The sequence below is a fragment of the Melozone crissalis genome, unplaced genomic scaffold (genome assembly GCF_028551555.1).
Source record: "Melozone crissalis strain CALT ecotype California unplaced genomic scaffold, PUWL_Pcris_2 ptg000004l_1, whole genome shotgun sequence".
NCBI lineage: Eukaryota > Metazoa > Chordata > Aves > Passeriformes > Passerellidae > Melozone > Melozone crissalis.
Window position 1 is genome coordinate 38,907,641 of NW_026535782.1, and position 25,708 is coordinate 38,933,348.

General features: G+C 40.8%; 1 protein-coding gene across 4 annotated transcripts in view; it reads left to right on the forward strand.

Annotated features, from left to right (window-relative positions):
• Nucleotides 1-3,405: 3,405 nt before the first annotated feature.
• CNOT4 (CCR4-NOT transcription complex subunit 4) overlaps nucleotides 3,406-25,708 on the forward strand; it is a 75,872-nt gene continuing 53,569 nt past the window's right edge. For all 4 annotated transcript variants that reach the window (XM_054278350.1, XM_054278366.1, XM_054278359.1 and 1 more), the window contains exon 1: nucleotides 3,406-3,748. The gene's annotated coding sequence lies outside the window, so the exon portion shown is untranslated. The remainder of the gene's footprint in view (nucleotides 3,749-25,708) is intronic.

The following is a 25,708-nucleotide window of genomic DNA, read 5'->3' on the forward strand; positions in this document are numbered from 1 at the left end:
CAGAGTGTTTGTAAGGCTCCTCCACCTGCCCTTAATTTTCCAACAAAGCCCTTTATTATTATTTTACAGTTAGTCAGAACAGTTCCTTTCTCCAGTGCATTTGCCAAGTAAAAGGCATCATTAGTCAGAGAAGCAGAAAGATATTCAGACCTCCAAGAGTGAGAAAAGGAGTGGACACATCAATAACATCCATTGCAGTCTGCAGAGAATTCCTACTTCTGTTTCAGTAAGTAAGGCTGAATTTCCAAAAAACCTGTTATTAACCATTGTATATAATTCTATAACATGGAACTTTCTGTAGTGATTCATAAAGCTTTGCAGAAGCTTGAGAAAAAGAATTTTTTTTCTATTTATGAAACCAAATTTTCAGCCTGAAATATAGGCACATTCAGCCACTGCTGCCAGCAGAGTTTGGGGTCACAAACTTTATAAAACAGGAAGTATTTCCTCAGTACCAACACAGTGAAATATACATGTGATAAATATTTCATGCACATACTGGTAAACCATTATCAATCCCAGTGAGCAGAAAGTCCACATGTAGAGGTGCTGCTGTATTGTTTCTTTGCTGCTAAATATTCAGACTGCAATCTGTAGAGATGCTTTGCAACTTTACCATCCTGAAGTCCCAGCATGATTACTCTCTATCCCAACCAGGCATGGAATGACTCAATCTCCACCTCCTCCTTTCCTGCCAGTATCAGTACCCCACCATCATGTCTTTCTCTAGTCCATTCTCTGGACCCTCCATCGTTTCCTCCAAGCAGCTTGGCAGCCATTTGAAATGGTGGTGGCTTAACACTGGAGGAGTCCTGAAAATAGCCTGGCTTCACACCAAACTGCAGAATCCTAGCAGGTTCCTATGTTTGTTCCTCAAGACAGTGACTGTGGATCATTGCCCAGGAGAACAATTTCCCAGTACAGGGTGTGAATCAATGCATGACAGTGCATATGCAAAAAATGTCAGGGAACTGGGGGCTGAACCACAATATATAAATCATATGAATAGACATTTTTACTCTAGCTGGTACATATTGGTTATTTCCAAGAAAATGTGTTCCAAAAGCTTTTCTTTATGAACATGGAATTGATTTCTTAGAAACAGTCCTGCTGAGTTGCCAGACCCATTCAAAACAAATGAAATCCAAACATTTCCAAAAGTAAATAAGGTGTCAAAATGCAATTAAGTAACCTTATGAAAGCAATTCCAATTACTTAAAAGTAATTAAGGACATCTTAAAACTTTAAAATGGCCACATGATGGCCTAGTGCATTATTCTTACCAGATTAAAGAAGAGGTGGAAGCAGGGCTAAGACGTGGAAGCAGGGCTATGGATAACTTTTGGTGACATCAGCCAGAGTAGTCTTCAGCCATATAGATTTTTTCCTACATTATTACTGGATGCTGCTATCTGTTCATGCAGGTCTCAGCAACATGATTTGAATGGACTTTTACTAAGAGAAAGACTCCTTAATTCTGAGTTAAAAGAAAGCACAGATTTCACTTAATATTAACAGCCTCAATTCTGATTCAAAATTGCAGGTTTTAGTTATATTATTTTTAACCTTTCTTTCCAAGTCAGAGTACTTGCTTTTAATCAACAGGAAATGTTGCTGGGTATGAGGTGTGTCAACAATCACATCTCTTATATAAGTTACTTACATAATGGGTACTTCTGGAGCCTAATGGTTTATATATCAGTTGATAGGAAAATATGAAAATAATAAAGTTTTTGAGAAATACATTGTTATATACATACACTCATCTGAATTTGATTAATATATAGTAACTAGTTACTTTTCCATTGGCATATTAAGTATATGTTACACTCTAAGATATATGCAGAGAAACAGGATTTCTCACATATATGGGTGTTACATTCCATTTAATGTTTTGTTTTCTGAATAATGTTGCATTTGAGTTCACCTGTCCAGACTACTGCTGAGAACAGCATATCTTTTTATGCAGACCTGGGTCTTGCTCACAGCAAGAAGTAGTAAAGTTAATTTGTAGAGCTTTCCTGTGGGGGACATATGTATATCAGTCTAAAATTTAATATGCACAAGGTAACATTAACTTGTTTTAGAAAGGAGATAAGCTGTGTCAACACAAGTTCCACTGTTAGCTGAACAGAGGCATATCGTACAAAGCTGTACTAGTATAATACTTCAAACTAAGAAACAAAAGTAAAGGAGAAAAAAATCCATGCCCTTAAATGTAATTGTTGTGCCAGTGCATTCGGTGATGAACACCTCTTTGTCCTACCAACTGCTGAAATAAGTCAAATTCTCAGGTGAATTTTGTCATGGCAAAAGTATTAATAGTTTGTGCACTGGAGATAACTGATAATTAAACACCCAGGATGAGGCTGGCTGCCCGGAGAGCTAAGGATGCCAGGCCAGGAAAGCCACAAGAGAGCTGTAAAGGCGATGAGTAAAAGCGCTCTGTCAGCTGAGGTGTCTTTCGTGCAGCATCAAGGATCGCAGGAAAAAGAGAGGGATATGCGTGCAATGTGAACAGGTCCGTGGCACAGCGTGTCTGTGCTACAAACAGGGGACAGAAGCAATACAGTTTCTCTGAGTTCCTACAAAATAAGAAGTGAGAATAGAGCGAGAGGAGGGTGAGGCGGGAGGCGCTGGCCCGTCCCGCGATGCCGGCGGCCGAGTGACTGGGCGCCGTGAGGCGGAGCTGCCGCGGCGGCTTCGCGGGGGCCGCGGCCAGCCCCGAGCGACCGGACCGCGGCCAGCCGTGACCGAGCCGCTGACAGCCCGGAGAGACCGAGCCACGGCCAGCCCCGACCGAGCCGCGGCCAGCCCCCAGCGACTGAGCCGCTGACAGCCCAGAGAGACCGAGCCACGGCCAGCCCCGACCGAGCCGCGGCCAGCCCGGAGCGACCGAGCCGCTGACAGCCGTGCCCGGCGCTCCTGGCAGAGCACTGCACAGCACAGCCCCAACGTTGTAGCCAGCAACCGGCAAAGTCCGATGGGGATAGCTTCGACCCGCCAGGAGGAAAAACCCCAAAGCAACACTAATGACAAGAAAAACTATTTTTTTTAAAGAAATCAACCCACTGCTTGTAAACCGCGCGGTTCAATGTCCGGCAACAGGTGGCTGAAGTTGCAGGGACTTTACGGACGGGGACTCCCCGGAGCAGGGCGATGGAACGGCCCTGGCCGGCGGAGAGCTCCAGATCCCCGGCCTGGCAGAAGAGGACCCGGCTCCGGCTGGGGCCGCCACCGCCTCCACCTCCTCCTCCTCCCGCGCTGCCCGGGCCGCCGCCACCGCCTACAAGTCCCGTCATGCCTCGCGGCGTCGCGGCCGCTGCCGTCGCGCCCCGTCCCCCTCCCGCGCCGCTCCCCGCCCACTGCCGGCAGCGCACGCGCAGCGGGGGCGGCGTCCGGGGCAAGTCTCCCCAATGTAAGATGGTGGCCGGGCTGGCAGCGGAGCGCCCCGAGCTCGGAGATCGCCCGTCCCTCGCGTAAAGGTCGTCGGAGCAGCCGCCCGAGCGCCCGACTGGCTGCCGCCACACGTCTCGCCCCAGGAGCGCCGCTGCGGGTTTCTCCTCTTCGCTTCTCTCCTTCCTCGCCGCCTCTCTCCTTCCCTCCCCACCCTTCTCCTCCTTTTCCCCTCGCCTCCTTTCCCGCACGCTCACTCACCCACCCGCCCGGCCGCCCCCGCCGCGCTGGGCAGCCTGAGAGGGAGAGCCGCGCACACGCACCGCGGGCCGGGCAGGCAGGAGGAAGGCGGGTGAGTGCGAGCTGAAGGCCGGGCCGGGGAGGGAAGGAGGAGGGAAGGAGAGACGAGGAGGAGGCGGGGGGGAGCCGGGCCGCTCTGACTACGAGAGCGCCGAGGCTTCGCTGGGACGGCGCAGGCCGCAGCCCACCCGCCGGTGCAGCCCCGGCGACGGCAGGACGCGCCGGGCCGCTGCCGGGCGCCGAGGGCACCGGGCCGTAAGGGGAGGGCGCGGGGGCGAGCGGGCGGCTCCTCCTCCCCGGGGGCACCGGGGAAGGGGCTCTGTCCGTGCCGCTGCCCCGAGGAGGCTGTAGTGATTTCCTCCTCGGCCCCCCTCCGGCGCGGGGAAGCCCTTGGGCCGGGCCGGGCCACCGGCCGGGCTGGCGGAGGGACGGTGGCCCGGAACCGCTCGCATTTGCCGGGGCAGGCCGGCGCGGGCATCGCAGCGTGATTCACTTAGAATTTGCGTGGAAATTTCCTCTCTCCCCTTCTTCCTCTTCCCTGGAGCCAGGCTCCATTTCTTCTTGTGATAGGCACTTTTTTCCTGAGGGAGAGGCAAACAGATGGTGAATGGCAGCCTCTTAATTTTGGTGTTATTTTGGACAGTCCGTGCAACCTCCTGAGATTTGTCTGTCAGTAAAATAACCGGTATGTAGCTTTCTGTCTCCTGCTTGCAAAATCCTAGAAGCTCTTTCCATTTTATGTATTAGCAGAAGCAGATGACAAGGCTGTGTATGAGTGCTCATCCTGCTTCTAGCGATGGTCCTACAGCTCTACCTGCCAGTTTAAAAGTGAGCAGCCGGTGCCTTTGTATGTACAGTAAAGGGGAGGGAAAATACACTAGATAATTATCTTAAAATGCTTTGTTACTATACCAGAGAGGATTTAATTGTCCATGGCTTGTATGCTTCTGTCAGTGTGGTAATACTAAGTATGCTGTTCAGAAGAGAAGCAATTCTCTCCAGAGCATATGTTAATGTGAGCAAAATCCACAGCTGGTTAAAGCTGTGGAAATTCTAGACCTGCAGATGTTGGCTTACTCCTGTCCAAAAGTTTTAGGAGTTAATGTTGGCCAGTCACATGTTTACTGAGCCTGTACAGGTTTCTAGCTTGCTGTGTTTAACTGCCTGTGTTTTGTTTTAGTTTTGAAATGTCTTGACTCGAACATCCCTGTACTTTGACTTCATATTCATGTAAACATGGTGTCTGGCACTAACAGAAGAGCACACATACTGAAAGATGAATATGTAGAAGAATGAAACTTTTTCTAGCCCCTTTCACTGCTTAAAAAGGAAAGAGAAAAAATAAAATACAGGCTTATGAAGAGCAGGGAATAAAACAGCTGTTTGACTCAAGAGGGTGAATTAGTTTCAGATGGCCTACAAATAGCCAAATGTATTGCTAGTTTCTTAGCACCTCTGTAATAATGTAGTGATCTAACTTGTGGTCTAGGATTCAGCTGTGCTGCACCTTAGGCTTTTGGAATTCTGCGATAGAGTTTCCATTTCATAAACAAGATGAACACGTGTTAAGAACTGTTTGGCAGTTGAACTTGGTTGAATTGTATACTAAGTTCATTTTAGGGGAAAAGATTGTTTTGGAAAGGGGAAATACAGTGATAAAATTATGTATTCTTTTAACCTGCATGTTTCTTTAGGTGCCTCTTCGTTAGCTGTTAAAATTAGGGTGTTGGTTTCCCTTTACAAAGAAAAGGTGGTGAGTGTCTGTCAGGAATAGTGCTCTACTAGTTTCTTGGTACTTGAGAAAGTTTAAGACCATCCTTAGAGTGCCAACTAAATAAAAAACTTGGGTCAAAAAGGCTGGTGAGAGGGCATACGCAAGTACATGGCTTTGTATGTAATAAAAATAATCTTTATGTAAAAGTACATGTTTTCCTTCATGGCCGTTGTTCATAGAAGTTAGGATATTCTTTGTATGCTAAAGGTTTTTGAAATAGCTCTGACCAAGATCTTCAGTATGGGCCCTGAAGGCTTAAGTTTGGCAAGTATTGCTCAAAATCTCACCTGCCTCTTTGAAATAAATGAAGATTATTTCAAATAGACCACTCTGTAAGCACAGGTAACTGTTAAGTGGCTGATAACAGATTGCATCTTGGGCTTTGGTTGCTCTGGTAAGATGAGGCTGATCTATAGGCCTTAACACATGCTGGAAGGAAATTACTTGCTCAGCAAGATTGCTAGGGTCAAGGGTTCTTAAACTTTCACACGGTGAATAGTGCCTTGGGTTGTACAAAACACCTCTTGTCCCACTTGCAGTTATGCTGTATTGCTGAGATAACTTGAGTAAGTGCATATGTGAAAGACTGCACAACTTACCTTGCTTCAATGCCCTGAATGTTTTTTGTCTTTAAAGATGTTCTTTTTGTTTTTTTTTTTTCAGTGTGTATCTTTCTACCTGTTTAGTCCCCTTTTTATTGGATGGTAACAATGTGAGGAGATGGAACTTTATGAATAAATAGAGTCCCCATCCCTCTGGGCCACCTTCTTCTGTTTCTTGGAGAATAGTCTATGACTTTATTGTTTTCAGAAGGTTGGTTAATATTTGTTAACATTTTAACAACTGTAAATACTTTCCAGACTTGGAAAATTAAGTATAGCAGCAAATGGTTTGGCATGGCTTGACCTGCTGCTCAGGCCTTCTGGTTCTTCCTGTAAGTAAATTGGGAGGGCAGTGCAAGTGTCTAGCAGGAAATATGAATATAATATATTCGAGTAAAAGCATGCATTAGACTGTTTGGACCAGTTAGGTGCATGTTTTTACCAGACTGGAAACTGGGTTTTACACCGGAAACTTTGACGTGCTTGGCTTTGTCAGATGGCATATTTCTTGTATGAGTTTGAAAAAGGAATCTTCATCATCTCCTTATTTCAAAATTGTATTCAAGATTATACAGATTTAGTGAGTATTCAGGATACATGGTTTTGGCTTCTGGTTAGGTGTTATTAGACTGGCTGCATCAGCTCAAAGGGAAGAATTAGTGTTTAAACTAGTGTTTTCCACATAGTACTAAAATCAAGAAGTTTTGTGGTGATATGTTTTATTTTCTTTCCTTCCACTTGGCTGTTCTGGGAACTTGACAACTTCAAGGTATTTCCAGTAGGAATCCATCATCATTTAAATGGAGCTGGCAAGTGTTTTCTAACCATGGATGTGCAAAATAAGGTATTCATAAATCTCATATTCATAAAGCACATAAATCATGTGCTTTAACAACTTGAGGAAGCCTGCATCCAGAGCTATCAAGACAAACACAGGCCATGGGAATGACACTTCTCATCCTTTTCTGTGTATCCTGAAAGCTATGTTTTTATTCTGGAGCAGAATATGTTAGTGTTGATTTCATAATGGTTAATCAGTTGTTAGTGTATTTTTATTGAGGTATTTTATCTGTTGCTGGTTTTCAAATTGGGGAAAAATAGGTTGGGATCAGCATAAGGGAGATTTTTTAATCCTTTAGTCACTGAGTTAAAAATAAAGGTGGATGTAGAGATCAAGCAAACATGCTACTGAACTTGGTGGAAAGGGAGCTTGGATCTTTTCTAAGGCATTTTCTCTGATCAGTGCCGTCTGATTTTGATCCAGTTCTGTTCTCTTGCAAGGGAAGAATGGAAAACTTCATCTGTAGCTTTCTAACATACTGTGATCCCAGCATCTGTTTCTTCTATCTCACTGTTGTCTTGAGAGCAGTAGGTGCCTAATATGAAGTGGGTTTCAATTGACTACAAAATGGGATGTAAAGTAATTGTACTTGTGCATATCTTGGTTGAGAGATGGAGGGTCACTTGTTGTAGTGCAGGCTCTTGTACTGTCTGAGCCCCTTCTGGGCTTTGACTATTTTCCTTTCTCAGCTTAGCAGTCTTTTGTTGCTGGCAGGTGATATTGCAGTATTTTGTATTTGATTGCAAGAATCAGTTATTAGCACTAGAAATTTGGGGTAGTGTTTTTGTGTTGTTGGGGTTTGATTTATTTTTGTTTTCTTTTTTCAAAACAAATGAAGTGAAAGAAACTGCAAAAATGGCAGCACACTTCTGTCTTCACTTCTGATGAGTTCTTCAAATTCAAAACAGAATCACATGAGCTTTGTAGGGATGGCCAAAAATGTGATAGGCATGTGTACTGTGATTTTCAAGCAATGCTTCATCCCAGGTTTTACTTTGGGCCATTTTTAGGCCTTTTTTGTGGTTGAGTGCTTATGTTTCACGCTGCTGAGGCCTAATCTTTTCCTTGCTTAACAGAAGGGGCATTTATTTTTTCCTGGTGTGGATGTTCTTAAATGTTTTCTTCCAGATAAGATTTGATATGCAAAAGCAGTAACTAAAAGGGTAGCAAACTTAACCCTTGTAGAATAAAATACACTGCATAGGTAGACTTGCTAGCAGTTTTTCAGGTTATTTTTTTTTTTTCAGGAGCACTGAATTCAACAGGTGAGATTTATTTGAAAGCAGGCTTCATGTTATATTTTGGTTTAGAGTTTCTTTCACCAGTATGGATTTAATGTGGATCCTGCTTGAATAGTGTATATTAATTTTAAATTGCAAGATACATGAGCTAATACACCTCAAGTGTGAAATACTGTACTTGCAGGTGGAGTAGTTTTGTTATTTCTAAACCTGTCTCTTATTACATGTTATAGTAAGTTGCCATCCTAAAAAAAACAAACAGAGTTTGAGTGGAGGACTGGGAAGAAGTAATTATATTTGTATGTGCTTTGGAGCTGCCTACCTGAAGAGTTTATGATAGAAGTTTTGATGAAGGTTATGTCCCAGATAGGTAAGCATGTGGTGGCTGTTGTTCAGAGTTTGTTTTCTACTACAGCCTAGAATTATAGAGAAACAGGATAGGGAAGAAGTCTGTAGCAATAATCACTATATGTGGGGAGAAAGTATTCAGCTACTTTTTTGTCTTTCTCTGTCTTCTCTCCAGATATAATGAATGAAGATAGGTATGTGTAGCTATAGCTGTGCCTGTCAGAGACCTAGAGCTTCTCTGTGATCTGTAGATATTACCTTGGGCTGTTGGACATTCAAAAATAGAAACTATTCCCTGTCTTTGAATAGCTCCTGCTTCATGACATGTGACTTTTTTTTTTATTGAATGGAACTAGAATTAGTCTCATTCATAAAATGTCTGTCCCCTGAGAGCTCTTAAACTAGCATAAAATGAAAGGCCAAAACTTGCTAGGTCAAAATTAGTGTTTATAGGTCAGCATGCCCAATAGTTAATTTGAATGCATTTCCTTCAATCAGTGTGAACTGTGGAGGCTCCTAAACTCCTGAAGTTCTGTTAAACACACTGGTCTGAATTGAGAGAGGCCCAGTAGCATTAATCCAATTTGTCTAGTGACTTAATCTTACTGCCATTTATCATGTAACTGCTGCTCCTCTGAAGGAGCCTTCTTGCATGTGTTTCTGTTGATCATTTAGCATGCCTCAATCCCTTTTCCTAAGAAGGTAATCTTCCCTTTTATGAAACTTCATCCTAGGTTAAGGGTCAAGTAATTTATAACTGAGAAACCACGTTAGAGAAGTTAGAGCTTCCTCCCATCTTTGAAAGCTCCTTTGCAAATCCTTTCATTTAGTAAAGCATATATTTAACATATTAATGTGGTTTCACAGTTAGTGGCAAACTGGTTCTAGGACATAGGTGGTAAGTCTGAAACCAGAAGATGATTGCTGGTTTTCCTTTACATAACCGTTAGAGTATGTTGAAAATATGGAAGAACAGCTGGGAAGTTTAAGGAAATAGCAGCTCTTATATCAGGCTGTCTTCTGCACATGTGTAGTGTTATCTGACTGGATTACAGTTGCATTTGAGTCTTGAGTAGTAGTTATAATTGTGAGCATGCTTCAAGGTATGTCCATTCTCATGTTTTCACCAGTGTAATGGCTCCCTCCTTTCACTGAGCCTTTTTAGAGACATTAATTTAGTAAATTTTTATGCTCATGTTCTCATTCTGATTTAACTTGAGGCTTGTGATTCTCTGGGGGTGGGGCAGGGCATAACTTGTATGAGAACTATTCCTCTGGTTACTATGGTATACATACATAGCACAGTGAAACTTGGTGAGAGCCAGCTGTGTTGTGTGACCATGTGACTCTGACAGTCAGAAGAAAACACCATACCTTGGGCAGAAACTGCTTAGAATTGGTTCTGCAGTATCTTTTCCTGGGAAACCAGCTATTTGCTTTTGACTTCAGTGTCTAAAAAGAGAACACTATACAGCCATCTTTTTAAGGAAGCCTGCAGTGGCACATGGCTTTTATTCTTTGAGCACAGTTGTATAGAGTATAAGTAAAGTGAAGAGTCATAAAACAGGCAGTTTTGGAGTAAAATGTTTATTCTCTCTCTTGTAATTATACCAGTGACCGTGAGGCTTTTTTTTTTTAATTCTTTGCACGTATGTATTAAACTACTGACCAAAGGTGCAGCAAAGTTTGTTTTCAAACTTGTGTGATTTGGTGTAATGAGGTGAGAGGGAGGGTCAGGTTCCTTTTGGCGTTTGCAGTGCTATACTCATCTGCTCTTAACAAATGAACTACTTAGTAGCAGCTGCTGTTTCTGCTGTATTCAGTGTGTGCCACCTCTGAAAGCCTGGTGCAGGTAACTTCACAGAGGGGCAGTGCAGCATCTTTTGATTGTACTGTTTTTTCCTGACGCTCGTGATGGACTTAGAAAATACCATAGTATGTGAAAGTATAAGGAAGGAGATAGACTCAGTGTCACACTGTGTTTTATTTGGGTTTTTGTTTTAATTTTCTTAGTTACTAAATAGAAAATCAGATATCGAAGAGCATATTCTCAAAGCTGACAACAGCATAAATGTTTCTGAGGCATCCTTAATGTCTTCATTTTGTATTTTGTTTCTTCTGGTTTTAAAGGAACTTAAATCTATCAGCCAGTTCTTTGTTCTCTTAAGGCAGTTGTTTGATTTTCTTATGGGTTTTGATTAGTTTGTGTCTCATATGGACTTAGGCTTCTCCAAAGGAATTGCATTCAGCTGCTCCTGGTTGGTAAAACCTCAGACCTGTCTCTTAATATTAAAATAATCACAGCATTTAAAGGACATGTTGGGCAAGTGTATTTGCAGTCAACTTGAACTTCTGTGCTTTTTATAGCATATATTTGTCACAGTCTGACAAATTATGTGGGATTTCATTCAGCACTTCATATGTACCAAATGACTCCTTAAGTTCACCTGCCTGAGTTAATGCAGCTCCAGGTAGTGGAGGTAGCAGTAGAAGGAATTCATATAAATCTAATACTACATATTCTCCTTAAATTTGTGAAAGATGATGTTGTTATTTCTCATTGTTTCCCCCCTTTTTTTTTTTCTAAGAAATTGCTTTATATGTGTCTGTCTCTAAAATTTGTTTACCACAGCATATAGATTATGTTCAAGCAGTTCTCTGTGTTCTGTTCCTCACTGGGATAAAGGTGCTTCCCTCAATGCACGTCTTGATCTTTCTCAGCTTTGTTTTTTAGTAACAAATCTGTATTTCCCTGAAAAGCAGAAGTAGGCAATTGTAATTTGGGTGGCAGATATGTGGGAATAGGTATTTATGATGTGGGTGAATATTGTACAGAGCAACTGCCTTTCTGGATTTCTGACAGGTATGTGGAGCACGTGTGATAAGATGGTTCTTTGACTCTCCAGAGTTTTTCTGTGCTTCTTGTTAAATTAATGGTTTGAAATAAATCTCATTTTTTAAATTACCGAATGGAAAGTAAAGTAAAATTCCAAGTATTTTGTGTAGAAACCAAACCAGCTCCAAACTGGAATTGAGTGTGACTGACATGGTAGATGTTTTTACCATTTTCTGCTGACTCTGATGTCAGTACATGTTATTGATACAGCATCCTGCTCTTGTCTGAAACAGATGATGTCTTAAGCATAGTATTCTTACTTTCCATACTGAACTCCAAGCTGATCTCTTTCTTCAGCTAATAGAACTGATAGCTCATTGCATTTATTTGCTCTGGCCTTTTAATTAGATCTACCTTTTGTGTTACACAACTGTTTTATAAATTACTAAAAGAGAAACCTTAATGCCTTGAATTATGTGTAGAGAATTTCAGATTTTAGAGAAGCCTCATCCTTTGTCATTTTCAACATGAAACAAGAAACAAGCCACAGGCCTCATTGCCACCTACTTTTAGATAGTGCCACAAGTTTGAGCACAGGACATGTGCTGTATTTGGAATTGACTTTACCTCCCAGGTACACATCAAGAAAAAGCTGAAATGATTCACTCATTTATTTTTTCCTTTAGGCTTTGCAATTAATAGCTACAGGGGCTAATGCTTTATTTACTTTTTCACTCCTGAAAAAGTGTGGGTACCTTGGTGTAACTGTAGTCTCTTTAAAGTGTAAGTGGGTTTGTATGTATTAAGCTTCTGTTGTATCTTTACAGTTCCACTATGCCTTGTGTATTTACATATTAAGACTGTTATATTGTGTAACAGCAGTGCTCAGGGTAGGGAGTTGTTATAATAAAACTTACATTTTTGAAGCTAATATTGTAAATGTAGGCGATGTTTTTATGTTCCAAACATGTTCTCTAACCCCATCATCATCAATAGATCTATTCCATTGGGTAAAGTTTACTACTTAAATGTTTGTAGGATCACAGCCTTAATTTGTAGTGTTTTGGTTTTCTGCCTTGAGCACCACCTAAATGCAATTAAGTTGTAATGCATTTCTGTGTTGACTTAGGTTTAAAGCAGAAAGTACAGACAAGTTCATAGAATCACAGAATGGTTTGGTTTGGAAAGGACCTTAAAGATCACTTCACTCCAACACCCCTGCTATGGGCATGGACACCTTGCACTTTTCCAGGTTGCTTAAAGCTCTATCCAGCCTGGCCTTGAACCCTTCCAGGGATGGGTCATCCACAGCATCTCTAGACAGCCTGCTCCAGTGCCTCACCACCCTCATAGTGATGAGTTTTTTCCTAACATCTAATTTAAATCTACCCTCTTCCAGTTTAAAGCTTTTACCCCTAGTCATATCACTTCACTTCCTGATAAAAGTCCCTCTCCATACTTCTTGTAGGCCCCCCATGGGGTACTGGGAGGCTCCTGTCCAGATCTCCCTGGAGCCTTCTCTTCTGCAGGCTGAACAACCTCAGCCTCATAGGAGGGATACTGCAGCGCTCTGCTCATCTGTGGCCCTTCTCTGCACCCGCTGAAACAGTTTCCTCTCTTTATTATGCTGGGGATCCAGTTAGTTGTTCAGCCAATAATGTTGTGCCTCCCAGCTGTCCAGTGTTCATTCACCTGGGGCTTAAACTGCCTTGCCTCTCCTGACTGTAGTGAGGGGTGAACGCTGCCACATTTTGCACAAGTCAGATTTGCTTTTTTCCATTTGTGACTAAAGCTGCTGAGTGGGAATGGCTGAGAGTGAATCTGGGGGTGGTGGCTGCTGTCTCACAAGTTTTAGCATGAGGTTGAAGAGGCTGACCAAATCCTCCTTGTTCCCTGTATTTCTTGGTAGTTTCTCAAGGATTCTGAAGAATGATTTTAGGCCTGTGCAATGATTTATTTTATTTGTATAGATTTTTTTAATAGGCTGGATGATGAGTACAGACCTTTTTCTGACACATTTGCTTGAAGCATCACTGCTTCTTCCACTGTAGCCCCCCAGCCTTTTCTTTTGAGAAGTGCTGGAGCACATCTCACTTACTGGTAGGAGGTATGAAATAAACCTTTGGATACATTTCTTCTTCACTCCTTCTCCTGTCTCAGGGATTTCTTGACTGACTAGTCATGATGGGAATTTTCCAGTGGTTAATAATTCCTGATATTTTCTCTGTCAAAGAGTATGGGGACTTTTTCTGAAGAGCTGTTACTGTTATGAAATATCTTATTGTTAGTCTGATAAGTAACTTTGGAGGATTGGGAAGACTGATACAGGAACTTCTGAGTGTAATTGTTGGTAGGGTACTCTACCTTACCAGGAATTTGCTGCAAGGGCTGGAGTACTTGTGGTGTCCTTTGGTGCATGTTTTTGTCTAAACTGACAATGGTTTAGACAGCAGCCCTAATAATGTAATTCTCCCTGATATATTTCTGATCTTTGAGGCTTGGTAGTTGGTTGGTCTTTTCTTTCCCCCTCAGTTCAGGGCATCTTTTTTTCTTCCTGTGTGTGTATAGACATTAGCTTGTAAAACTACAACTCTTCATTTAACTGTATGATGTTTTTCTAGAAGTTCATCCATAACTTCTAATTCTAATTTAGAAACAGAGCCGCAGGCTGACTAGGGGATGTTCTGTTTTAGAGTTGGTGTACATTGTTGAGAAGGGCTATAGTGAGCCCAGAAAGGCAGTATGTATAACTCATTTTAGCCTGTGCTAGAGCAGATTTTGATATGAGGTCTTAGTTCCTGCAGTTCTATCTGGGGAAGTGCAGGGATAAAGATAACAGCTGCTTTGAGTCAAAACTTTGTCTTGGAAGACTTTAAATCTAGCAGATGTGTATAAGAAGTAACAGTTTGCTAAAATTCTGCCTGCTGTTAGGGAAATGCATCCTCAGGCTGCAGAAAAGACTTTGGGAAGCAGGAGGAACTAATGGTTGGAGTACCTATGGGCATGCTATTGAAAATACTGAGCTGAACTTGCTAGAGCAGTGTGTGGAAGGCAGGCAAGAGACAGCAGGCGTGCATGAAAATAACTTCATTTAGGATCAACGTGTTTCTCTATGGAGTGGGACAATTATTGTGACAGGTGAAAGGTTCTGTAGTGTTTGGCTTTGAATGTTTTGATGCCCAGCTTGTTAAAGCACAGTGTAATATAGACTTGTTTTGCTTATTTTGATTTGAGAAGGAGCTTGAATGGAGAACCCTAGAGATCTTTTCCAACTGGAATTATTCTGTGAATGTGTAGCAAAAACTGTAACCATCCTCAACTTCATGAGTATGAAATTGTCCACGTCAGAGCTTGAACTAAAAATCAGTGATAAGCCTATAAACTCACATGAGGCTTAACAAGACCAAGTGCAAGGTGCCTGCACCTGGGCTGGGCCAACCCCAGGTATCAGCACTGTCTGGGGGATGAGCAGATGGAGAGCAGCCCCTCTGAGAAGGACTGGGGGCTGCTGCTGGATCAGGGGCTGACCCTCATGCTGGGACATGAGCCAGCAATGGCGCTCACAGCCCAGAAAGCATCATGTAGTGACAATCAAACTGAGAGTAGGCTTGGCTTAGATATTAGAAAGAAATAATTACTGTGAGGCATTGGCACAGGTTGCTCATGTGGATGCCTCATGCCTAGAAGGCAGGAAGGTTTATTTAAACTTAAAGATACTCCTTGATGTAAATACTGAAACTTATGGATGTAATGCAGAATCTCTGAATCTCTTGCACTGACACAGGATGTTCATCTTCCTAAAGTTCAAGGTGGTTGCTTAAAACCTCAGTGATGAAATGCCAATACAGGCGGCATGAGGAACAAGCAAGACTAGCTCCAAGCTTTGGCCCAGTCCTAGAAATTTGATGTTGGCATAAGTGAAACTTCGTGGGATGAGTCTTGTGGTTAGTGTGCCCTGTTGGATAGTTGCAGGCTCTTTAGGGCGAATAGGCAGGGCAGAAGAGGTGTGAGGAGGATGAGTGGGGTTGAGGGGTGAGGGTGGCATTTTTTTTAATGAGAGGGATAGATAGAATCTGTGGAGTGCACAGTTGCCAATGGCACATTCAAGAAACATTTGCACAATGCTCTCAGGCACATGGTGTGACTCGCAGAAGTCAGGTTTGCTTTTCTCCGCTTGTGACTCAAGATACTGGCGCAGGTGTCCTGTGCTGGGCCAGGAGTTGGACTCAGTGATCCTGATGGTTCCCTTCCAACTCAGCTTATTTTATGATTCTAGCAACTTTTCCATACACTGTCCATGGTACTGCAGTTGCAGGCATTTCCCTTCCACAGCTGTAGTCAGGCTGAGAGTGTGTTGGAATAAAAGTGATTTAGTATTAAAGTTGGGCTGGATTGTATGTGTGTGGAGTGGTTGTGGGTATTTTAATTCCAGTCTCCCTTGTAAGGTTTTTGTTGTTTGTCCTTCAGGTTAAGTACTTCTGTCCAAAGCCCCAGGAATAGCAACAAGGCTGTATTTGGTTAAATGTTTTGTGTCTATGTAGAAAGCTGGGGAAACATACTTTACTTCTATTGGTTAAAAAGCACAATTTTGATAATCCAGAGTAATTTCTCCAATTTGTAACTGCAAATGCACTATGATTTATCTTAGGGCAGAATTTAGTCTAAGACTTTTAGGTAGCTTCAGTGTGATGATCAGGACTATGAATAGAGCCCCTAATGAAAGTTAAAATTAGGTGTTGAAATTTGTGATGGTGTTTCATATCTTCTGCAGAGTCTCTTGGGAGAATGAAGGAAAATCTGGTCCTAGCAATTAGCTTCATCTTTGCATTGTACCAATAGATAATGTCCTTTACACTAGTTATTCTAGATTTTACAGGTATTCTTTCTCAGGCTTGGCAATTTTGTTTGAGTAATTAGAAAAGTGTTTTAAAACTAACTCATTATTATTTTAGTATTGCTCTTAGATTAAATCTGAAGGACAGGTATTTTTTTCAGCCTATTAGGGCTTGTGTTTCCTTTAAAAGCAAAACACTGGACAGTAATTATCCCTCTTGACTCTTAAGACTTGTGAGGGTTTAATGGCACTTGCAAAGTACAACTAATGTGTTTGTAAACCTTTATAGAATGCTGTGTTTGAATGAGCTTTTTGTGTGTCTAGTACCACATCCCTGGAAAATGGCCTGGAATAACCACTGTGTCATAGCAGTGCCCCCTTCCTAACTACTGTAAAAACTAACCCTGTCCTCACTGGGACCAAAGTTGAGTTGGATCTAGGTGCCAGCTGGAAGGTCAGAATTCTAGAACATGGAGTGGCTACTGGAGATGTAGTGCTATGCAAACAAAATTTTGGTGTTCTATTCTGAGAGCAGAGCTGATGAAGGACAAGCTCTTCATCTAAGTATATGATTTTTTTAGTCCCTTTTTTTTTTCTTGGAACTGTTGAACATAAAAAGGTGTTTCCTGTTGTGGGTTGTTTCCCTCCTATATAATTTCAGTGAATTACATCTGTATTTTAACTGCTGCTAGATATATTGAAAATAAAATTTAAATAATATTGTCTTTGTCTAAAAATGCAAGTGTAACATTTGTGACAAGTAAAAGCTGTTTTGAAAGATGGGGGAAGGCCACTTATATTTGTTCAATTCTACATCATAGTCATTTCGTAGATAATTAGTATAAGAAAACAATTCTGAAAGACAAAATGGCTTTTAAAGGTTGATGAAAGTTGAGAAGCAGATCCTATGTTTTGTGGAGAACAGTAAACTTTTCAGTTTAAGCTGTTCTAAGTTAATTTTTTTTCTGTGCAAAGCACATAGTGATAAGGAATTTAACAATATGCCACTGCAGTTCTGCCTAAAATACTTGGCATTATTTACATACATACATGTAATGAATTTTGCCACCTATACCCCGGATTTGTGTTGATCTGGGAGAAAAGAACAAATGTGAGATTTGTAAACACATTTAAATAGGAAGCAGATGTATTTGAGATGTTCAGCAGTGATAATGGTGCCTATTACAGACACTGTAGAATGACTGCTTAATAGATACTTCAGGGTTTTTTTGATCCCTTTTAAACTGATGCAAGGTGCTTATTTTACTGCTCAGTTGTATGCTGAGGGCTCTGTTTTTTTCCTTTTACCTTGTCTGAAAAGACTTTGCTGTAGTGGATGACTTAAAATGTATATGTTCCAAGAGTATCCTAAAGAGCTCTCTTACCGCTCCCACCCCCAAAGTGTAGCTATTGGTTTTCTCTGCCATAATGTAGTTGATTTGGATCTATGTACTTTCCAAATAACAATGTTTCTCCTTTTGTTGTTTACTGAGAATATCAAGGTAAATTACTATTAATTCTTATGCACCCTCTGAGATAAATTTATCTTTAAGGGTGATAAAAATTTGGGAAGTAGCTTTGTATCAAGTGTTGAATATAAGTTATAAATAGGACCTTTAATATATCAGTCAGTAATTACTGAATTTTTAAAGTGTCAAGACTTTGTCATCCCATTCCCCTGTCCAAAATGAGGGCTGCAGAAGTAGCATCTTGTTGGGTGCAGAGATAATACCTTGTGTTAGACCAATAAACATTTCATTACAGTTCATTATATGCATTGGTTTAATAAAAGCAGTCTCAATGTACAAACTCTATGGCTTTTTTAGAGTAGGATGAATGTAGGAGTGTATGCAAGGCGCAAGGGTGACTTCATCTTAGGCAGTTTCAGGACTCTGCAGAAGTGTGCCGTGCTAGGAGGAGACAAGTTTTCTCCATGTTTTCATGCTCATCTTCTCTTGTGGCTGTCCTTGATCTCTGTCCTGCTGAAGGAAAACTGCTGTGGGCACATGCTTTGCCTTTGGTACCTCTGTGTTCAGGGTGTAGCAAAGTGGCTTGTGACTTCATGTTAAAAACCTCAATTCTGCATAGTGACGTGCTATTTTATATGCTGTCTGTGCATTTAATCTAGAGGGAATATTCTGTGTGCTCTAACATTCTTAGTCTTGTACATAGCTATGTTTTTCAAGGACTTAAAACAATGTGTGTGACTATTAATGCTCTTTTAAAAGTGTTCAGAAAAAATTTTAGTCTTTCATAGAAACTGTTTTCGTATGAAAGTTGAAAAACTAAACTGTGGACTTTTCATTGAAAGGTGGTTACTGGGAATGTAGTTCTTTACCTTGTGACTCCTTGTGGAGAAGAAATGATGTAAATTCTGTGTGTGGTTGGTTTGGAGCTCTTGCCTTATATAGAAGGCAGCTAACCTGGCAGCTGTTGTGATCTGTTACCCTAAGGAATGGGGCAGTGGGAAGCATGTCCTTGCCACTGATTGATGTCAGCCTGCTTTCCTCTGCCTGGGAGAGGATGTTACTTTTCTATTACTCCATAACTGGGTTTCTTCTCTGCACTAGCTACTCCACCCAAGGAGCATTTCCTTCCACAAGGTCAGGGAATTGAGTTGTTCATGTTCCAGCAGTAGCAAGAATATTTCATCCCTTTCCAAAGGCTTGCTGTTTGTATAAGAGGTGGGAATCTAACTGACTGACATTCTAGTGTGAATTTGGGAACAGTGATGTAGTTGAAACCTACATAACTAGATATTAATAAACAGAATGGAAACAAAACGGCTGGAAAGCACTGCAAAACCAAAGGTGCTTTTATTCACCCTGACTCTTCATTGTTGACTGTCTAGAGGCACAGTGATGCTTTATAGGCAGTCTCAGCTACCCGCATTTTTCCAGGTGTGTTATGTCATCAGTGTAAACTCTTGACAGCATCTGATTTACCTATCTGTGTGCACAGTACTGATCATGAGCCTTTATTGTTAGAGTAGGCAAGGATCAAACATTAACCTCTTGCAAAGACAAGTGTCCTATCTTAAAAAGTGGATAAAAATCTGTAATTTTATTAAATCAGAGGAGCAGAAGATACTGTATGTGATTACTGTATGGGTCTGGCCCATCATGCAGGTGGGTATTAAAAGAACCTGGAATGTGTAAACTGTTCCTTGTCAGGAAGCAGATGCCCTGGGTGCCATAGCCCTGAATAATATGATATTCCCCTGCTGTCTCTCTTAAATCCTCAGAAAAAATGTTGAGAAATATCTTTGTATAACTCAGGGAGTAAATCTAATGCTAAGTAAATCTAATGCTTTCATTTTGAAAGTGGACATTGCTGTTAGGGATAGTAGCAACCACTCCACTGTGATGTAGGAACAGTAATATGGGTTTTCAGGTTGCTCTTTAAAACAATTACTGTTCAGCACCTTGCAGATGAAGACTAAACCACACAAAGTTTCTATTATAGGTCTGGAATCACACACACACTAGCCCACACAAAAGTAGCAGTGCAATATGACCCATTGTTTTTTCTTATTTCTGCACACACATTTCAGATGGAATATCTGTGTCTTTAAGACTAATTTTGAAAGACTTTTTCTCATCAAATTAGGCTCTGTGCTTAACTGTTTTCCTGAAGTATATTGCATGTCAGATACAGCCAGTGCTGTCTGTCCTGTACTAAGTATCCATAGTAAGCATAAATGTAAAAAGCACGTTTGTATTTCATTCTAATTCACTAATACTTGTCTTCCTGATGCCAAGATCCTAGAAATTCTGAACAGTAAAACAGAGTGAATGGGTCATTTTTCTTGTAGAATGCAACTGCTGAACTGATTTAGGCTTATTTTCATATTAATTTTTCAAATACCTTGATTAGCAGGGGTTTATGGCTGTTTATAACAGCCATGTAGGTTAGCCATTTTCCCTTTCAAAATGAGATGTGCAAATTATTTTCCTCCAAACTGAGTGTGAGTTGCTTTTTTAGAGAATCAGGTTTTAGAATGTGTGTGAGTAATGCTGTAGTTACATTCAAGACTCAAACATCATAAATCTTACGAAGTGGAATCTTGTAATGAAAAGAGAATGATATTGTCAGAAGAGTAGTCAGAAATTGTTGACTTCTGAAAACCAAAGCACAAGAGTCAATAGCAGCACATCTCAAACATGTGGTCATAGCAAGAGAAAAGAATGTTGTTTTGCTTCTCACTGGATTCTGTTCTCAGGGGTCTTGTACACCAGTCGGGACACACTGAACAAGTCTGTCCTGAGTAGCTGTAGTCCTTGGCCCAGCTTGCTGGAAGAATAAGGAGAAGTAAGGGTGCCGGCACCTCTTGGTCCTGATTTGCCACAGTTCGGGAGTTATGGATCCTAAATTCATGTGTGTGATGGATTATATGGCTGCTTTTAGAGTTAGGCTTGTTTGGAATCCATTGCTTTTTGAAATTGCTCTTTGGTACTAATGACTTTTTAAATAAAACACCATGTACATTTTGTTTTTTAAAGAAATCCCTGCAGCTTGTAACCTTATTTCTTTGTGGTCTGCTTTGATATGTTTTTGTATGGGTTCACCTTCTCTATAGAAAATGCTAGGAAAGCCTTCCTGAGCCTGCAGAGGCCTCTTTCATGACCCCTGTCTTTAAAGAGAAAGGATTGTTCTGCTGAAAGAACAGTTGGTGGATTGCAGTACTGATCAATAAACAAAGGTGTTCTTTCTGTATTTAATGTTCTAGACCTACTACCTTGAGACTTCTAGAATCTCTGTTCCTGCCCTTTTATCTAGAGAGGACTGTGAAGCTTTTGGGACTGTTCAGTCCTGAGAACTTTTGGTGATTATCATGGTGCTGGCCATGCAGAGTCTGGCAGTGTAGCCGACCACAATAAGCAGAGCTTTTCAGTTGTCCCTGAGAGTGTGTAGCTAATATAGATGTACAGTCCAAAAAACTTTTCCTGACACTCCCATCTCTGACCCCAAACAAAAAATGCTTGCACTGTTACTGATGCAAGACAACTTTCTACTTAGTGGGAAAAAGGGCCATGATAATCAAGTCAAGGATTTTCAGAGAAAGCTACAGCTTTTCAGGAAGTCATGATGGCATACTAAGTTAGCCCCCCCCCCTCTTGTTTTTTTTTGTGTTTCCATGATCTTTTAACCATACTAGGTTGGATGGTGTGAAGTGTTAGTGGGGAAAACTACCTTTCACAAAGGCAAGGATCTCAGCTGCTGTGGGAGGCTGCAAAGCAAACTCATTCAGCTTGTTTTGTAGAAAGGTAAGAAATATTTTACAAATGCTTTCAGGTTTTACTGAGAGCTAAACATTCAGCCTCCTAAGTCTATTTTCATTGATCACTAATTCAATTAAGGAATGAGTTGTAGATTTTCCAGGAATGGAGCAAACTTGCCAATATATTCTGAAAGCTAATCCTGAATCTAAGGTATGTGACACTTAACAGTGGTATGAGTTTTCTTGTGTAGTTTCAAACATTGATTGTTTCAGTAGCAACCTAATTCACAGATAATACTATGTTCTTACAACTTGTCCTTGGTTCTTGAAATCTTGCATAGTCTCCTATTTCAGGGAAAATCTGGCTGTTTTCTTGTGAGGTGGTGTTACTACAGTCATCTCAGCTCTGTTAGCACCAGCCCTCTGAATTCCTCTTCTGCAAGACGGGTTCTGTACACATAAGGTATCGTGTCTGGAACAATGATTGAGTATAATGGGCCCTGTTTAGGAATGAGTGATCCTTCTGTAAAACAAACTGTGCAAAGAAGCTTTCAGTTTGGGGTAATCTGCCAGACTTTGAAGGTTTTATGTTGCTGTTTCACAGTAGAGGTGCCTTGTGGGGGGGGGGGGGGGCAAGGAAAAGACCTCATGTTGATTCAAGAGGCCAATTATCTGGGGAGGCTAACAGTAGCCTCTTAAAACAAAATTCTTGTATATTGACCTCCTTTGTTGGAATTCTTTGGTACTGGTCAGCAGGATTATCTTGTAAATCAAAAATTTTGGAGCACACTGAATTAATTCTTAGAACAATGCCTATGGGCTGTGATTGGTTTGGAGTTTCTTCTTTCCCAGGAAGTGATTTAGGCTTTTCTCTGGCTCCTTTGATAGGGCCAGATTTGTAAATATAAGTAGATGCTTGTGTGTTGGTTGTATGAATGCCTATCAGGGACTTGTCTCTCATTCCTGTTTGTTGGTGTTGTGAGTTTGGTCATCATCAGAAAAAGTGAAGAGAAACTTGGTTGTGGTACTGATCTCTGTGGGGTGCTTGCCCTTGCTGAGGAGATTTGGGCTTTCTCTGAATGTGCCCAGGCTACATGTGATGATTTGTTTATGCTCCCTGGGGCTGGTTGCAGGATGTTCTCTGTGCTCTTACCATCCTCCTCATTACAGAAGAACTCTGGCTTTTTGGTCCACTGTGGAGTCTTCCCCATGCCTTGCATCCATAAGATTTAGATGGACTATTTTGATCCATGGCAGCCTGTTTCCTCTGTTTTATACCTATGAAGGCAGAATAATGAGAACAAGCTTACTTTGGCAGCTAGCTGGAAGAACACTGGGACACAGGCTCATGTGACTTGACTTTGATTTACCTTATCAAAAATATGGCATTATTGTCAACTTCAGCTCTAAATTATTGGCAGAAGTGGGCTCAAACTCTTAATCTGAACAAATACCTGATTAACTAACTTTCTTCCCAGAAACTTTATCCAAAGCAAAGTAAAAATGCATGGATTTTCAAACTCCAGCTAAGAATATTCAAGCAGAAAATGATTGAAGATGATCTTTCTCCACCTAGAGGGAATCTTGACATGATAAGGTTTGCTACCAGGTGATAAATATGCACCCCCATGGACACTGCTCAAACTGGGCTTGTGTAGCCTCTATATTTTTATTTTGTCCCTGCACATTTTACATATAGCAGTACCTGAAGTTCTTCAGAAGTCTGTGCTCTGTGTATTTTGATGCTGCTCTTTTCCAGAATTTACTTCTGTTGATCTTTAGGTTAAAACTGCCCTCTTGGCTATTGAAAGCCATTTGCTAATGAGAATTGACACTACCAGCATGAAAAGCATTAGAGAAGAGTCCTTCTAATTAGGCAATATGAGGCCATGTAATTTACTGACTGTGGATGTGTTGTTTCTTTTTTCTTCAAATATTTAAGATTTCAATTGTGGCTGTCTGTACAGATTATGTATGAAGTTGCAGTATATTGGGAGGTGCTTGGATCTGTTTATTTGAGATACTACTGTGCCAAGAAACAAGATTTATTTTATAATAACAAGCAAGCCAACAAAGAATAGTTTGGTCACAAGCAGCTTTTTCCAAGTGATATTAGCAGTAAGTAAGTTAGTCTCTTTTGTCAATGCTAAAGTTTTGGAGTTGGGTTATAACTGTTTTTTTGTCTAATGATGTTCAAATAATACTACAGAAACATCTGTCCTCCCTGTTAGCACTTAGATCAAACCAATCTCAATGTAACTAATGTCTTCCTCAAATTTTTATCTGTTGCTAGTGACTGGAAAAGCATCTTATGGACACTATCTCCGTGCTATGGGTAAATGTTTCTCCTTAATAATATATGGCGTTGTGGGACAAGAAATGCTTTTTGCTGTAGATTTGCTTATGATGTCTTTTAAAGTCTTGTAAATGAAAGCACTGCAATACAATAGAATCCTGGGAATGTCAGGTAGTACCTGGAGTGTGAAAATAAGAGCAGTGCAGTTGGCAATTCTGTGTGTGTAGTGTGAGTGTGCTTACCTGGCTGATTCAGCAGTTTGTAACATTAAATTAGCTTCTTGTAGGTTTTGTTGATCAGAAACATAATTTCCTGTACTTCTACTAAGACCTGTGAGATTTCATGGAGTGTGTATCTGTTGCCTGACGAACTCCTGGTAGCTATCTTCAGGACTCCTAATGAAGTTATGGTGGGAGAGCTTTTCTTGATTTAAGTTAAACAGGAGAATTTTTATACTTTATCTTTCTGTGTGAAGTACAGGCTCAGCAGGCAAAAACTGGGTTCCTCCCCAGTTGCCTTATCAACAGGGGTCACTGACAAGACTTCGTGAAAGTAAACCTGGATATAAGTTATAAACTTGTGGAGACAAACCCAGTCAAACTCCTAAGTAAAATGGCTTTTAAAATAAATATAGACTAGAATTTATAGCTCTTTTGCATAAAAAGTTTATGAAGAGATTTATTCTTTGAAGTTTGTTTGAAAACAGATCACTGCATTAATTATGTTTGATTTTATAAATTTTCACTCCTTATTTGTAGCAAGTAGAACTTGTATTGAAAAGGTATTGAATAAAAAAATGAATGCAAATGTATGGAGGGAGAAACTTCTGCCAACTTTTCAGGCCATGTGTACTAACACATTGGAGCTTCTACAATTATCAATGGAGGCAAGAAATCCCAGTTCCAGACTATGGGTGGGTTAATATATTCAAGATATTTGTAATATTTAGTGATTGGGAATGGCAATTCACATGTCAGCATTCTGTAATTGATTGCTGATTGCCATTCTCTTACTCAAACTGTGTATTTTTCTTGAAAATTCAAAATGCAACTTCATTAACTTTGGCTCGATGCTCCTAAAGAGAAAATTCTGGCATTGTTCTTCATGTGCTGAATCAGGAACACAGTCAGGAGATCTGTTCATTTTTTTTTCTCCTTTTCTTTCTTTCTTTTCGAAGTGAGCTGTAGACCACAGCATATTCAAAAAGCGTGAGTTACGTGAAGAGAAATTACTGCTGAGTTACGTGATTAAAAGACCCTCAAATTCTTCATCTTGGTTTGACTATATGTAATCAGAGTCACTAAAAGGCAAAAAACTTGATTCAGACTTGGAAATAGTTTAAATGGGATAGTACAGAAAAGCTGGTAGTCTGTCAGAAGCTGTTACTGCTCCAGCAGTTTTCCTTGAGCTCTGTCCTATGTAGAGGAATGACAGTGGCTGACTATTGCTCCTACACCATGTCTCTAGATCCAGAAGTACAAAGTGTTGAATATTTTTAAAGTAAATAATTTTACTGTCTCTGCTTCACCTTGACCTTTTAAAGAATGGCTTGTGTGGTAATGACTGGGCAGGGGTTTGATCATTATCACTACTTACTCTATTGTGGTCTTCTTCAGTTAAAGGCAAGAGCTCCAGTTAGTAGCCATCTGCTGCTGCTCCTAGGGCTGACCTAGGTGTGGAAACATTACCTTGAGACAGAAAGGTGTGGTTCCTGTTGGCTTTATGGGAGAGCAATTGCAGCTTCAGAGAGGAATCTCAGGAGTTTTTTGACTCTGATTAAAGAATGTAGATTTTATTATATACATACTAGGCTACTTTTCCCTTAATTTTTTTCCTTTTGAGGTCTTTTTAGAAACTTTGAGTGAGACAGGCTCATCTTGTATCTCTCTATCTGTACTATTCAAACTATTCTGGATTATCACATTTCATGCTTAAAAAGACCTGAGAAGGTTTCATTGCTTCCAGGAGGACACTGACTTAAGAGGAATAAAGCTAGAGTCTGCAGAATTAGATGTTCAT